Raw genomic sequence first — 14,194 nt, forward strand, 5'->3', positions numbered from 1 at the left:
TGTAACATTTTATTGCTGTGACTTTTCTTAGGTCTGATAGTGGTACTGTGATTATGTAGAAAAATGTCTTAACCCTGGGAGTTAATGTTGAAGAACTTAGAGGTGAAGGGTCATGATGTCTGCAAGTTTTTACATGGCCCCATACACAAAAAAAATGTGTGCACATATAAATGTGTATTGACTACAGACAGATTTACAAATATAAATACAAGTCTATATGCAGATACAGACATTATAAACACTAACATGAGAAAATGTTAACAATTGATTAACCCATGCAAAGGTATTATACTGTTCCATTCTTCTAATTTTTCTGCAGGCTTGAAATTTTTGAAAAAACAAGTTGAGGGAAACTTTAAAACCCCTAAGTTTCCCAAAATCAGCTCAAACATCACTCCTCAGAATACACCCAGCTGGGAAGTCACTCCCTTTTCTGCATTTCCAAGGCCCTTTCCTAATGTTCACCCTTCAATGGACTGAGTGAAAGAACCAGGGGGCACCTACCTCCAGCCCATAGATTTCAATGCCCTCACGTCTACTCCTCTAGGTTCCTGCTCACACATGCACCCCGGCAAGGCCTAGGATATGCAACTGCTTAAAGGGATCAGACACTGACCAGGAATGTCCAAACCTCAAGAACGGGTCAGAAGGCCTGGGATGAACTTGCCAAATTCCTGCCAGGGAGGTGCTGATGAAGGCAAGGGATAGAAGGGGGGACACAGTTGTGGCAAAAGGCAGAAGCAGCAGTCGATGCCGAAGTACATAACTTTATTGGACACGAGTGGGGTTGTAGGAGACAGCTAGGAATCAGGCTCTGTGACAGGTGGTGGCTTCTCGTCATCAGGGGGACAAGCAATGAAGTCAGCCAGCATGGCAGCTGTGTCATCCTGCTCCTTTGAGGGACAAAGACGTGATTCAAAACAGTCTCACACACATACAGGAGCGGGTCAGACTTGGGCAAAGCCCTTCCCTAACACAAGCAACCCCCTCTTCCTCCAGCCCGCCCCGCCCCACCTTCCCCACCCAGAGATGCCCTCCCAGCCTGGCCCACTCACCTTTTCCTGGGGAGGGGCCATCTCCGTCTCCATTTCCTCAGCTGCAGATGTCTCTGGTGGGGGGAGGGACCTCATCACCCCCACCCTCAGTCCCCTCGTCCAACAGGGCTGGCGGAGGAGCACAGGGCTCCTCTTCCACTAGCTCTTGAGGAGGTGGCCCCGCTGGGGGGCTTCCCCCTTCCTTCTCCAGCTCCTCCTGGGAGGGGAGCACCTCAGGGGCCCCACGCTCCTCCTCAGGCCCCGGCTCCTCCACTTCCAACAGTAGCCCAGGCTCTGGCTCTGGCTCAGGCTGCACCTTGGGGGACTCGGGGGGAGGCAGAGCTGGAGGCAGGCTGGTGGGTGGAGGTCCTCCTTCTTCTACCTCCCCTCCTGCGGAGCCAAACTCCAACTCTTCCACCTCTTCTGACTCTCCTTCCTCCTCCTCCTCCTCTTCCTCCTCCTCCATCTCTCTTCTTCTTCCTCTAATGCACCCTCCTCTTCCTCAAATTCCTCCTCAAACTCTTCCTCCTCTTCAAAATACTCTTCCTCATCCTCTTCTTCCTCCTCAAAATCTTCCTTCTCCTCCTCTTTCTCCTCCTTTACCTCCTCTTCTTCCTCTTCCTTCTCCTCCTCATCACTGCTGTGATGGCATAGCTTCTTCCAGGGCTGGGGGTCCTCCCCCACTAGGAGTTCCTTCAGGCACCAACTGCGGTGGTTGGAGTGTCACTGGGCCAGGAACAGGAGGGGGTGGGAGTGGAGGGAGAGGCCCTGGGACTGTAGGAAGCTCTTCAGGCTCCTCCTTGGCTGGTAGAGGAGGGGAGGCTGCTGGTGGCCCAGCTGGGGCAACAGGGGGTGGGGTGCTGCCTGAGGGGGGTGGGAGTGGCAGGGGCGGCAGCCCCTCAGGCACGATCACCACACTGTCATCAGAGTCGCTTCCCAAGGAGATCTCTACATTAGATGCCTCCTCCTTATCATAGTGGACAAAGGCTGGCCTGGGCACTCTCCCCGAAAAAGATTCATCTGGGGGTATCACAGGTGGGGGAGTGCTACTGGAAGCCAGGATGGGGTCCTCATTTGAGCCTGCCAGGTGCTTCTCAGGGCCAGGAAGGAGCTGGGGGGAGGGGGGGTACAGACACCAGGCCTGGGACAGAGAGGCCTAAGTGGTTGGCTGTGGCTGGAGGTCCAGGACGTGCTGGAGGCACTGGGCCTGCCGGGGGCACGGGGCCTGCTGAGGGCAGGGGACCCACCGAGGGCACAGGGCCAGCTGAGGGCATGGGGCCCGGGGGATGAAAGGGCTTGGCCCTGAAGGGAGATGGGGCCTCAGGAGGAGGAACTGGAGCAGGTGTGGGGCAGGTGGGGCCCTTGGACTGCAGAGGAGGAACCCGGGGATGGGTCAAAGCAGCGCAGGTCACCAGTGCTTCCGAGCATAAGGAAGAGACCTGAGGAAGGAAGAGGAAGCAAGTGTGAGCATCGGGAATACAGGGTGCTATGGTACCAGAGAGGAGAGCCTGCCAGCTCAGAAACAAGAGAACCCTCAAACCAAAGAGATGGACTTGGTCCGTCTGCAGTTACCTCAAGGTTGTCTTCCCTCTGGCCCAGGGAGAAGGCTTGCAGGGCACAGGCGAGAGGAGGTGGGCAGCGAGGAGAAGGCGCCAGCGCCAGCAGCAGAGCCAGCAGCAGACGGTACAGTTCCCGGCGGCAGCGGGAGCTGGTATATGGGGAGCTGCCTAGGACCTCGCCCTGTTGGACACCCATGACGAGGGGTAGGACCAGATCGTGCAGCCTCTGAAAAGGACGCAGGGCACAGGTAGAGACACCACCTCGACGACTCAACCCTTCTCCAGGGCCCCCTCCCAACTTGCAATGGACGCTCCCCAGGGGCACAGCCCTCACAGGGACAGGCAGTGGCCCCACCCCAATCTCCATGGGGACCAGGCTCCACTAACCCTGTGAGTCTCCTCCTTGATAAGTGGCCCGCACATGAGGATGGTCCGGCTGAGGCCTGGGAAGAAGAACAGTGTTTAAGAGACCTGCTACTAACAGGACAGAGAAGGGCTTCTGCAGCAGGAGGTTCAGGCAAGTCACTTAACTGCTCTGAGCTCCTTTCTCCACCATGAAATGAGGATCGCGCTGCACAGGGCTGCGGATGATGTCGGTGCACTGTAAATGTGCACTTATATGTCTGAGAAGCACTGGCTCTCCTCTTCACATGGCTGGGGTGACAGGCAGTGAAATACAGGGAATCCCAAGGAAAGTCACCCACTAACCACACAGGCACTGACTATACTTCTGCTTCCAATGAGCACTTGTGTTGGGAGGAAACCCCAGTGAGCCGCCTGCCTGAAGGGAATGTAAGCACCACAAAGCAGGGCTTCACCCTTCGCTACAGCTGTCCTGGCAGGTGCAGAGGATATGCAACAAGAAAAATGAGACCCTGGGGGCAATATAAACGACCCAACACTAGCACACGCCCCTCCCCTGCCCAGATCCAAGATTTTGCCGCAGCCCTGGGAGCTGCATGGCTGCTTCTGCTCCTTTGGCCTCTCTTGAAGGTTTTCAGCTGGTTCTGCATTTTATCCACACCCTCTACTTCAGTGCCTGGTTTGGGGCTAGAGCCCCAGCCATCCCAGCACTCGGAAGGTGCAGGGCACAGGCCTCACCCACCTCTCTGCGCAGCTGCACACACATCGCTGTTGGCATTGCTATCCCCTTTGCGGTGGCTGGGAGGGGTCGCAGCCTCCCCCATGTCCAGCTTTAGCTTCTTGGGGGCACTGGGCTTCCCGGTCTGCAAACTGCCATCAGGGCTGCCCCAGGGACTGTGCACCTGTTGGCGAAGGGAAACATAAATCACACTCACAGGCAAACAGGAAGGCAGGACAGAGTGAGGGGACGGTGTTGAATGAGGAGGTTCACATGGACCAGGTGTGCAGGATGAAAGTCCTGGCACAGGAGTGTGGGCAGAGCCTCACTCACCTTCAGGGCCTCGGCTGGCGGGGAGATGTCACTGAGCAGGTGGGTGAGCAGGGCCTCTCCTGAGGCTCCTGCCTGAAGCACACCTGCCGAGGCACCGCACACCTGCACCCACAGCTCTAACACAGCGTACACCTTGGTCCGCATGGCACTGTGGAGTGAGCAGGGCGGCTTATGAATGCCTCTCCTCCCTCAGCTCCCAGCCCACCTGCATGGCCTCACCACCCTCTCCCCTTGATCCCCATCCTTGATGGTCACCTGTAAGGCTTCTCCTGGCCCAGAGAGACAGTATCCCTACCAATGCTCCAGGCATTGAGGACCTGGGGAAGCAGGCGGCTGATCAGGGCTCCAAAGCGCAGGAGCCGACCTCCACACCTGGGGGCGAAGACACACACAGTGACCTCCATTCCCGGTACGTCCCAGTCCCTTCATCACACTCTGCCTAGTCCACTCACGCAAGGATGAGCGCAGACAGCAGGTCCAAGGCTTCCAGGTGGATAGAAGGCAGCAGCAACAACCGCAGGGGACCATCTCCAAGCAAGCTCTGCAGAATGAAATTGGCAAAAGGAGCAGGGAAGTGAGACACAGAGGGAAAGGGAGACGGGGATGTGTGTGACTAAATACATATGGACACACATGTAAGGAACCCACCCCGGCCCACCTCTCCCAACAAGGTCAAACCCCCATCCTATAAAACAGAGCCCGGAAGGAGAATGAGGGGAGGATGGCTGCCTCTCGGCAATGTCTGGCTGGCCCCCGTGCTTGCCCTCCCCTCGAAGCATGTGCCACAGGTGTCCTCGCACCAGGGGAGAGAACCCACTCCGTGCATGTGTCGGGAGAACCACAAGGAATAATGACAATCGGACAGAAGTAAGGCGCTGGCCAGACACCTCAGGGATGACATCATTTGGGGAGCTTCAGATCCCACACTACTTTCCTGGTTGCCCTGGGTCCTAAGGACTGGGAACGGAGGACAAACATCACTTACAATATTCTTGACACTGATGCTGAGGGTCCGGCAGATGAAATCCAGGATTTCCTGCACAGGGATGGACACGGGAGCCACAAACTCTCAGAGCTGGAGAGAATCAGAGCAGGGAGGTCCTCAGCACAGGTTCCCCAGCATGACTGGCCCACCTCAACCTCCTTCTTCATGATGTGGAACACACCCCAGATCAATCCCTCCCCCTCCAGCCCATGCTCCCTCCAGCACTCACTCACCTGAGCATGAGCCCCAGGCAGCAGGCCAGACCGGAAAACCTTTGCCGAAGACGGAAAAGGTTATGCGCATCAGCATCTTCGAGGGAGAACAGCATCTCCACCCCAGGGCCTTCATACTGCACAGGAGCTGGATGTAAACACAGCAGCTTCTCACTCCAGGGCTTGTCCGTCCCCTCCCTTTTCATTTCTGGTGGATGACCCACCATTCTGCCTAGAAATCAACTGTCCCACTCTCTGGGCCACCCTACTGGTTCCCTGCTGCCACATCCCCCAACCACTCTGCCACTGCCTACTAGCCATGCTCCCTACCTGGATCTGCTCCCTTGTAGAGAGCCCCTAGCAGACTGTGCAATGAGGCCAGCAAGGTGTGTAGCTCCTGCTCCCAGCTCTCAGTGTGCTTCAAGCCCTGGGAAAAGCCAGCCCCGAGAGAGGGCAGCCGGGAATAACACTCACACGCCAACTGCAGAAGAAAGGTCAGAAGCTTGGTCAGATGGGAATCCAGCCCAGCCAGACACCCCCAGCGCCACCAATGCCAAGACAAGGAGATCACAGACAGCTCTAGGAACATAGAAAAGGGACTATGGGGCAGAAGGACAAAGATCTTGTGCCTCTTGAGTATGCCAACAGGAAGGGAAGTGGGAACGTGGTCCAAGCAGTACCAGGAGAGAAATGCTGTCTGGTTGGCATGGCTGAGTGGTTGAGTATCAACCTATGAACCATGAGGTCATAATTCGATTCCCTGTCAGGGCACATGCCCGGATTATGGGCTCAATCCCCAGTAGAGGGGTGCAGGAGGCAGCCAATCAATGATTCTCTCTCATCACTGATGTTTCTATCTCTCTCTCCCTTTCTCTCTTAATGAATAAAAATATTTTTTAAAGAGAGAGAGAAATGCTAAGAATGAGAAGAGAAGCTCCAACTCATGCCCACGCTTTTCATCTGCCTCCTTTTCCTTTACCTGCTGCAGCTGAGGGCTCAAGGAATCCACCCGAGACAGGGAAGAATGAGGCCAGCTTGCCCTGGGTTGTGGAAAAGAGGAAAAGGCTGGTGAGTCAGCTCCAAGGGCCAGAGACATCCACCCTGTCCCTTCCCAGCAGCAGAATCTAAGCCCTTGCCTTTTTTTCTTTCCTGCAGACACAGGAAGCAAAACATTCTATGGGGTATCATGCCTGGAAGCAGTTATGCTCTCACAGTAGAAAGACATCCTGAAGGTCAGCTCTCATCCTCAGCCTCCCTGTCTGGTGGGGAAAGAGTCTCCTGTTCTCCAGGAGCAGGCCTTCTTTTCTCGGTCTCAGCGGCCCCTTTCACAGCATGAGTGCCCTGTCTGGCAGGTGGGCACGCTGAGCTGTGCGGGGCCTTCTGGAAGTTTCATCCAGGGCTGCCCCAAAGTCCTGGGTCGCCTCACATGCAGATTTGTCATGAGTTCACTGAAAAAAAAATCACGCTCGAGTTTTTGGGCAACACCGGCTGCAGATTAATGAACGTTAGCTATTTCTCCTTCCTCATCACAAGGAGGCAGACACCAAGAATCAGGCAACTGTCACTTTCAGTTCTCCATCGACGCAGGCACAGAAAGCACTGCGCTAGCCCTGATAGTTAGCATAGTAGGACAGGATCAGGACCTATGCTCCTACACTTGGACCAGCAGACAGGATGGAGCAGTGGGTGCTCTCACACCTGGTGCTGTGAGCAGGATTTACTAGGTGTATCAGTTAATAATGAGGATTTTTTTTTTCAATAGATGGAGTTACACATATGTTGATATATATGCAATTTGATAAGTATGCTATTTTGTTGTATGGACAGCAAGCTTCAAAACTTAATATGTCAAATTTGCTGAAGGTGTTAATATCATAGATATTTTTACGCTTAAAAATGTCTAATTTCACCTAGCCGGTTTGGCTCAGTGGATAGAGCATCAGCCTGGGGACTGAAGGACCCCAAGTTCAATTCTAGTCTGAGGCATGTACCTTGGTTGCGGGCACAATCCCAGTAGGGGGTGTGCAAGTGGCAGCTGATAGAGATGTTTCTCTCTCATCAATGTTTCTAACTCTCTATTCCTCTCCTTTCCACTCTGTAAAAAAATTCAATAATATATATATATATATATATATATATATGTTAAAAATGTCAAACTTTGTGCCCAAAAAAGAGCATTTGAGGGAAGTTTTAATTCATTACTTTATTTTTGAAGAAAAAGTTATACTTTGGGAAGCTTATGGTGAACATGCTCCATCTTAAGATAATTGTGAACGCTGGTTGAAACGCTTTAAAAGTGATGATTTCGATGTGAAAGACAATGAATGTCCAGGTCAACCAAAAAAGTTTGAAGACCAACAGTTACAAGCATTATTGGATGAAGATGCATGTCAAACTCAAAAACAACTTGCAGAAATATTTTAAACGTTGCTCAGCAAATAATTTCTGATTGTTTACAAGCAATGGGAAAGATTTTAAAGGAAGGAAAATGGGTGCCACATCAACTGAACAAAAGACAAATGGAAAACAGAAAAGTCATCAGTAAAATGTTGCTTCAACAGCACAAAAGATAGTCTTTTTTCATCAAACTGTGACTGGCAATGAAAAGCAAATTTGTTTTGAGAATCCCAAATGCACAAAATCATGGGTTGATCCAGGTCAACCATCAACATCGACTGCAAGGCCAATTGCTTTGGAAAGAAGACAATGCTCTGTGTTTGGTGGGATCAGGAAGATGTGTTGTATTATGAGCTTCTAAAACCAGGTGAAACTGTTAATACTGATCACTACGAATAATAAATAATCAACTTGAACCACGCTTTGATCCTGAAATGACCAGAATGTGCCAGAAGTCAGGGAAAAGTAATTTTGCTTCATGATAACACACTATCACACACTTCAAAACCAGTGAAAGACATGTGAAAAGATCTTGCCAGGGAAGTATTAATCCACCTGCCATATTCACCAGACCTTCCTCCTTCAGATTACCACTTGTTCTGATTGATGGCACATGCACTTTCTGAGCAGTACTTCAAAACTTATGAAGAAGTGGAAAATTGGGTCTCTGAATGGTTTGCCTCAAAACAAGAAAAGTTCTATTGGGATGGTACCCACAAATTACCTGAAAGATGGGGGAAATGTGTAGCTTGCAATGGATATTACTTTGAATAAAGCACTTTTGATGCTTCTGTTGAAATTATTGTGTTTTCCTTGATTACAAAATCTGCCATTATTAACCAGTACACCTAGTAGGAGTAAGTACTCCAAGAATTAGGTCCTGTTTTGACAATTGGCGTAGCCATCAGCAGATTTCAGAAGAACATATGGACTCAGAGCATTTATGCTCTGACACCATCTCAACATGCCCCGAGCTCCCTGCTTCACACCTGGGGGTGTTAGATCCTCAGCTTCCCCTCTCAGCCCCTCCCAGAAAAGAGAGGGCCCACTCAGGTCCTCTTCCTGGCCTTCCTGATCCCCAAACCTCCAGCCCCCGGTCCCAGCTCAAACCCAGTTTGCCCAAAGCCAAAACAAGAAACTCCCTTCAACGTCCTATGGTGTCTGAGAGATAAAATAATGCACTGTTTCATAAACTGGAACATAATTATTTCCTCAGCTTTGCACAGAGTTTCAATGTGCCAAGCGCTGCACCTCGAGCTTCTCACAGAAATCACACGGGGGAGCAGGAGGGATGGTCTTCCCGGGGTCCTGCCATGCGTAGCATGGGAGGGGCTGAAGCCAACGGCTTGGGACTCGTGGGTGACTGTTCTTTCCAAACAATCCTCTAGAAATTGAGGAAACATTCATTCTGAAATAGGAAACATGAAAAGAGAAAGGAAGAGACGTCAAAAGAAACTAGTACATTTGGTGAAAAAAGGGCTAATATAGCCCAACAGAAAGCTTCGCCTACAGGTTCTGCTGAGCTGAACCCAGAGTGAGCAGAAGCATGTGTGTGTGTGTGTGTATGTGGGGGGTGGGGAGCAGATAATAAAAACAATAAAAGCAATCGCCTTCTTAAAGCTTTACTCTATTTCAGACAGTGTACAGAGCATTTACATTGGAAAATCCCATGTAATCTTCAAAACAACCTTATCAGATAGGTGCCTCTATCAGTTAAGGATGTTTAAGGTTGTAAGTGCTAATATTCTGTAAGGAACTGAAAATGGTTTAAACAGTACAGGAGCCTCCAGCCAAGACGGCAATTGAAGTTCATGCTTTGGGCTCTCCCTCTGAGCCATGGCACTCAGAGATAAAACATAAACTGTGAGAATGAATAAGGCAGAGCCATTTTCAAAAGCAAGGCAAACATCTTTCTGGACTCGACATAGAAGAAAAAACAAGAGGAGGTGCTGGCTGAACTGCAGGTGTGCTGGGATTGGTGCCAAGAGGCAGGCAGAGCTTGCCGGGAGCTCTAGCCCGTGGGGTACAAGGACTAAAAGTGTTGCACATAAGGCAGGGGTTTTGATTCAAACTCACTGGGCCTGGCAGGCGCTTGAGAAAGGAGTTAAGAACACCTGTGATGCACCCCGGCCCAGGGTTGGGTTCGCACGAAGCTCTGTGACTCGGAAGGTGGAGGTAGGGAGGTGCAGCCTTCCAGCCAGGCCCTGGGACACCAGCCAGGCTCTTACGTGCATCCTCTTCCATCCCCTCTGAGAACTGGAGCCTTAACTACCCATCGAGACCAGGTCCTTTGATGGGGGCCTCGGTGGCTGTGGGAGATGACTATAAAGGTGAATGTGTGCAGGGGAGATGGGTGGGCTTCTCATTCAAGATAATCCTACAAAGCCAAGTTCCAAAGGACGTGAGGAAGTCTAACACTAAGAAAGAAAGCCAATTCTCAGGAGGCTAATTCACCCAGGCCCAAGTAGGGTGATAGAGCAACCACCAAACAACTGTTCTGGTTATATAGGGTCCACAGGGATAAAGGAGAAATAACATGAATCATAACAACAAGGAAATGTGAAACCAAAGCAAACAGAAATGGAACAAGGGCGGGTATTGTACTTAAGCAACAAGATGTAAAATCAAAGGAAATGAGTGTCATGCAAGAAACAAAGGTCAACTCGGAAAATGGTAAAAACACATGGACAGCCCTAACCGGTTTGGCTCAGTGGATAGAGGGTGCCTGCGGACTCAAGGGTCCCAGATTCAATTCCGGTCAAGGGCAAGTACCTTGGTTGCAGGCACATCCCCAGTAGGGAGTGTGCAGAAGGCAGGTGATTGATGTTTCTCTCTCATTGATATTTCTAACTCTCTAACCCTCTCCCTTCCTCTCTGTAAAAAATCAATAAAATATATTTTAAAAACATGGACAAATTTGTTTGTTAAATAATTCTATTTAATTACTGTATAATTACTAAATAATAATTTCTAGACCATAAGACATCAGGGTTCTGTGAGTAAAGTATATTATCTGATAGAGAAATAAATAGTGAATAACTTTTGACTTTCTTATAATAATTAATAGCAAAATAGAAATGTCAAAAAATATAAAGGTCATTGCTAAAAGAACAGTAATACTTTATAGTTTCCAAGTCAATGGGAGTAGGGAGGAATAAAAAAAACACCTAACCATCTAAAGACAGTTTAAAAGTAGGAAAACAGAAGTAAAGAAAAACATAAATAAGTTGGTAGACACAGTATAGCAGTAATCACACAAAAAGGTTAGCAGTTAAACTCATCCGTTAAAGAACAGACAGACTACCAGTTTAGATTTTTTTTAAATCCAACTACATGTTGCTTACCAATGACAGAGAAATTTTGAAATAGAGAAAATAAAAAAATAAGACCAGGCAAATATTAAGAGAAAGCAATACTAATATGAGACAAAATTTAAGGCAAAAATAATAATAAGAGAAATAAAGAAGTACAATACATCGTGATTTTAAAAAAACACTCCACTAAAGAGATAATAACCATGAACTTCTATCATCTAAATATCCTGACTCAAAATAAATAGAGTAAAAACTGGAAGAATTACTATAAAATATTGATAATTACCCAAATGCAGAAGAAGAGCTTAGTGCACTCACCAGAAACAAATAGATCAGGCAATAAGACTATAGATCATTTGAACCACATAATTCAAAGATTGACCTAACAGAGAAATATGTAACCCTGCTCCCAAAAAGCCTGGAATGTAAATTTTTTAAAATTATTTTATTGATTTCAGAGAGAAGGGAGAGGGAGAGAGAAATAGAAACATTAATGATAAGAGAGAATAATTGATCAGCTGCTTCCTTCCCATCCCCCATTGGGGATCTAGCCCACAATGGGGCACGTGCCCTGACTGAGAATTGAACTGTGACCTCCGAGTTCATAGGTCAACACTTATCCACTGAGCAACACAAGCTGGTCTGGAATATAAATTTTTTCAGGCACATAAAGCACATTATAAAAATTGACTTGGAATAAATAAATAAATAAAATAAAAATAAAGTTTCAAAAATTGACTTTGCACCAGGTCGCAGAGGTAGTATTGACAAATTGGAAATAATCCATTTCACAGACAATAGGGTGATTAAGGCCTGGGATGATATGGGAACCAGGTAGAGGGGGGAAATAGAGGGAAAATGAGGGACATCTGTAATATTAACTACAATAAAGGTTTAAAATATATATATCCATAGATGATTATATTAACAAACAAACTTCCGCCCTAGCAGGTTTGGCTCAGTGGAGCGTCGGCTTACAGACTGAAGGGTCCTGGGTTCAATTCAGAGTACGGGCATATGTCCGGGTTGTGAGCTCCATCTCCAGTAGGGGGCGTGCAGGAGGCAGCTTCTTCTCTGAAATCAATAAAAATATATTTGGGAAAACAAGAAAGAAACTTCCAAGTTTATTTTTCCAAAATTTAATAAGATACAGAAGTTGGAGTGTATTGTTTCCTTTGTTGTCCCTCATTAAAATAACTATGAGATTTTTACTATCTTCCCAGTACATTATTTTTATTTGGAGCCTCCCAGCTGGTGAACTGCAAATGGGTTGTAAATATGGGCCCCTCAGACTGAAGCGCCAAGGCCAAATCCCTCCAGCTGGGAGCAGCTTCTTGGGTTTCACCACTTTACTTCCAAGTGTCATTTTCTAAGTGAGCCACAAGTGAAAATCTTGAGAACTGCCGTGTCCATGGTCTGCCCTGTGTTGTGTCTGGCTTCAGGACGTGTTAAATCCCACCGAGTTAAAAAGACGTATTGTAGATTCTTTGGCCAGTGTTTGATTTAGGATAGTTTTATCTAATTTCGTTTCTTTCACTAGCCTAAAATATCTTTTTTATAGTTAAACTCAAAATTATAAGCATGTGGAGTAATATGTATTATTGCCCTAGTCCAGTGAAACCATTTATAGAAATATGACTACTATCTGCCCTTTGGGAGAACCCAGTGATGAGGGAGGAAGGAATGACAATAGGAAAAGAGGGAGGAATAAGTGGAAAATGAGGCCCCTAGGTATGTGTCTAGAGTACAGTGTGTTCACTGTGGGCACACAAAAAGAAAAAGGGACTCCCTATGGTGGGTGGAGATAGAAAGGGGCCTGGCTGGGAGCAGAAGACTGAAAGCTCTAAGGGATGGGGCTGTGGGTTGGGGGAAGAGATGCTGAAACAACCACGGGCCAAGGGTGCTCATATGGCCACACTGTTTTCCACTCTGCTGGGTCGCAGGTACTCGTAGGGCATATCCAGCTTTGCATTCCGGATCTCAATTTCCTTATCCAGGGCAGCCAGCTCCTCCCTGAACTTCTTCAGCACAGCCTTGGGCTCAGGGCCTGAAAAATACTCCTCCTCATGCTGGCCCAGAGCCACCTGAGATGGAGAGAGAAAAGCAGCTGAGAGCCTTATGAACCCCAGTTTGTAGCTCCACACCTCCTCACAGCTGCCCCCTTCCTCAGGGACCAGGCCACCTGGCTCTCAAACTAATGGGCTGACCTCTGCCCAGTTGCCAGGTAATGGACATCTGGAGAGAAGCCTGATGAAAGTTGGGCAGTGTGGCCATCACCATCTCCGGTGACACATCCTTGGTGGTTGGTGAGGGCAGCCACATTGTGCAGGGTGCGTTAGGTCAGATAGAAATAAATACCACATGATCTCACTCATTTGTGGAATATAATGAACAACATAAACTGATGAACAAAAATAGATCCAGAGACAGAGAAGCATCGAACAGACCCTCAAACCTCAGCCGGAAGGCAGTGGAGAGTCCGGGGGGAGAGTAAGAGATCAACCAAAGGTCTTGTATGCATGCATAAAGCAGAACCAATGCACACAGACACTGAGGGGGTAAGGGCATGTGCTGTGGGGTGGGAGTGGCTGGGGAGGGGTCCATGGGGGAAAAAGGAAACATATGTTATACTGTAAACTATAATAAAATAAAAAAATACAAAAATTCCTCTTAGTAAAATAAATAAATAAATAAATAAATAGCTAGTGCTCTTTCTGGGTCCCAGAACAAAGCGCCCCCTGACCTCTAGATACGGAGGAACAGGCAGGAGCTGCCCAGTATGTCAGGATTTCTAATGCCCAGACCAACTCTGTTGGAGAGGTGGGAGCCTTGGCCTGGAATTCTGAACATTCCTGAACTCTGGGCTCTGAATGCCATGGACATTGGGGAATATCTGCCACTCCATGGACATCAGTTCCCCGATTTTGCATGAGGGTTGGGCTCAGAACTGCATAAGCCTGAGCTCAGAACAAAGGGCCCAGCTCCCTCCACCCTGGGTGGGTCTTGGACAGAGGTGGATGCATGTGGTTCCAACTCTGGCCTCCTTTTCAGACAAATACTGGCCAAATGCCCATCTTACCTGCTGAATGCTCACCATCTCCCCCATGCCTCTCCATATCTGTGCATGATTCCACCAGCAGATCCCTTTCCAGAGCCCCTGAGGAAACCTGGGTGCAGCTAGGATCCCAACTATGAGGACACACCGCTGGGTTCATCTCAGGCTCTGTTGGGCTCAGTATCTTGTTCATTTATTTCTAAATACCCTTCTGGAATATTACC

At 48.7% G+C, this 14,194-nt stretch overlaps 1 pseudogene; it reads right to left on the reverse strand.

Annotated features, from left to right (window-relative positions):
* Positions 1 to 800: 800 nt before the first annotated feature.
* On the reverse strand, positions 801 to 14,021 carry LOC138994660 (proline-, glutamic acid- and leucine-rich protein 1-like; annotated as a pseudogene).
* Between the last annotated feature and the right edge of the window lie 173 nt (positions 14,022 to 14,194).

This window comes from Myotis yumanensis, unplaced genomic scaffold (genome assembly GCF_028538775.1).
Source record: "Myotis yumanensis isolate MYYU_CA2020_CCGP unplaced genomic scaffold, mMyoYum1.0.hap1 SCAF_16, whole genome shotgun sequence".
Taxonomy (NCBI): Eukaryota; Metazoa; Chordata; class Mammalia; order Chiroptera; family Vespertilionidae; genus Myotis; species Myotis yumanensis.